The sequence below is a fragment of the Gossypium arboreum genome, chromosome 7 (assembly GCF_025698485.1).
Source record: "Gossypium arboreum isolate Shixiya-1 chromosome 7, ASM2569848v2, whole genome shotgun sequence".
NCBI classification, from domain to species: domain Eukaryota; kingdom Viridiplantae; phylum Streptophyta; class Magnoliopsida; order Malvales; family Malvaceae; genus Gossypium; species Gossypium arboreum.
Window position 1 is genome coordinate 88,762,509 of NC_069076.1, and position 2,181 is coordinate 88,764,689.

The 2,181-nt window shown below is 35.8% G+C and overlaps 1 non-coding gene across 1 annotated transcript; it reads right to left on the reverse strand.

The window, feature by feature from the left end:
* Nucleotides 1-1,853: 1,853 nt before the first annotated feature.
* Nucleotides 1,854-1,960, reverse strand: LOC128295790 (small nucleolar RNA R71). The gene has a single exon (XR_008286340.1). It is a non-coding gene; the product is annotated as a small nucleolar RNA R71 (small nucleolar RNA).
* Nucleotides 1,961-2,181: the final 221 nt, after the last annotated feature.

Below are 2,181 nucleotides of genomic sequence, written 5' to 3' on the forward strand. Positions count from 1 at the left end.
ATGGGCCTAATTTAGTGTTTCACACGACTCATGCACTTCTACACAGGTAAACCACACGCTCGTGTGAGGCACACGGCAGGCCACACGCCCGTGTGTTATGGCCGTGTCGACTAAAAACCAAGTCAGAATTGCACACGGCTTGAGGGCCTTCACACGGCCGTGTCCCTATCGAGCCCAAGTCTAACTCTATTGAAAAAGGCTAATTTTAAGGTTTTGAAGCATTCCAAAGTCTATATAAACACCCTAGAAGAGGATTAAAGGGGGGACACAGAGGGTAGAAGGCAGAATATACTCAAGAACAGCCATCGAGATCAGCTCAGAAGGAGGATCTACATCAAGACTGAAGATTTGCATCAAATTTCCTAGAAGTTCTTTAGGTTTCTTTATGTTTTGTTGTTTTCCAATTTTTGAGATGTTTTCCATTATTATGAACTAAACTCCCTAAATACCTAAGAGAGATGAAACCTAAGACGAATCTTATTACTAATTGAGTTATATGATAAATACTTGTTCTTATTATTAATTATGAGTTTAACCTTTATTTTAATATTCTAGGATATTAATTCAGGTTTTTCATGTGCATTATTCAGTGGAGGAAAAGTCCCTGTTTAAGAGTAGATCATTCATAATTAAGCGGAGTTGCATGCAATCCTAAAGATAGGACGATATAAATCTGCTGGATTAGAGTCAAATCTATTAAGGGAATCCATAGATCGAGTTAATGTGACAATAGGGGTTTTAATTAGAAAGAGATTTTAATTAATCAACCTAGAGTCAGTTGTTCTTAGTCTCGAGAGAGATATTAACATAAATCAAGGATTCCTACAGATTAAGTCAAGTGAATAAATCGTCTAATTCAGAGGTAATAAGTGAAGTCTAGGTGAATTCTTCATTGGGTATTGTCTTCTCCATCGGTTTTCCAAAAGTATTTTCCAACTTTAACCTCTATCGCAATCTTAGTTAATTAGATAATTAGTGTTAGTTTAAAACATTCTCTTAATTGTTAAGCTAGATAATAAAAAGATAGCAATTACTAGTATTTTTAGTCCTCGTGGATATGATATTTTCGGTCTCACCATAATTATATTACTATTCGATAGGTGCGCTTGCCTTAGTCAAATTTTTAGTTTGTTTCACGACCATCAAGTTTTTGGTGCCGTTGCCGGGGACTAAAATATTAAGAACACTTAATTTTTATTACTTTAGCCAATTTTATTTTTATTGCAATTTAATTTTATTTTTATTTACTAAATTTTCTTTTCTCTACTTCTGACAGGTTTTTATAGTTTATGACTATAAGAAACCCGTCAGGACCTCTACTTTTTGATAGAGAAATCAAAAGCACAACTCACAGAAATCGAAGAGAAATAAGGTGAAGCCTACAATACATAAAGGAAGAGCAAGAGGCCGATATCCATACCACAACCGAGGAGATGGTTAATAATCAAAATAATCCGTTACCTCCTATGGTTGCTAATCCTGCTCCTCGTACTATGTATGATTATGCTAAACCTAATTTAACAGGAACTGAATCGAGTATCGTTAGACCTACTGTTGCTGAAAATAATTTTGAACTGAAACCTAACACGATTCAAATGATACAACAGTTTGTTCAATTTGATAGTTTGCAAGACGAGGGTCCAAACACTCATTTAGCGAATTTTATGGAATTCTGTGACAGCTTTAAGATCAATGGCATTTTTTACGATGCCATTCGCCTTCGGTTGTTTCCCTTTTCATTGAGAAATAAGACTAAACAGTGGTTAAACTCGTTACTACGAGGGTTAATCACTACTTGGGAACAAATGATCGAAATTTTTTTGCTTAAATATTTTCCACCGGCTAAAACGACTAAATTAAGGAATGATATCTTTTCTTTTGTGTAGATGGATTTAGAAACTCTTTATGATGCATGGGAGAGATACAAGGACTTATTAAGAAGTTGCCCTCACCATGGGTTACCTCTATGGCTGTAGGTTCCAACTTTTTACAACGGTAAGAACCCCTCAACAAGGCAACTAATAGACGCAGCTGCCGGTGGAACTTTAAACAACAAAACACCTAAAGAGGCTTACGAGTTCATAGAAGAGATGTCACTGAATAATTATCAGTGGCAAGTCATAAGAACAAAGCCAACAAAAGCATCTGGTGTTTTCAACCTCGACGCAGTCACTATGCTAT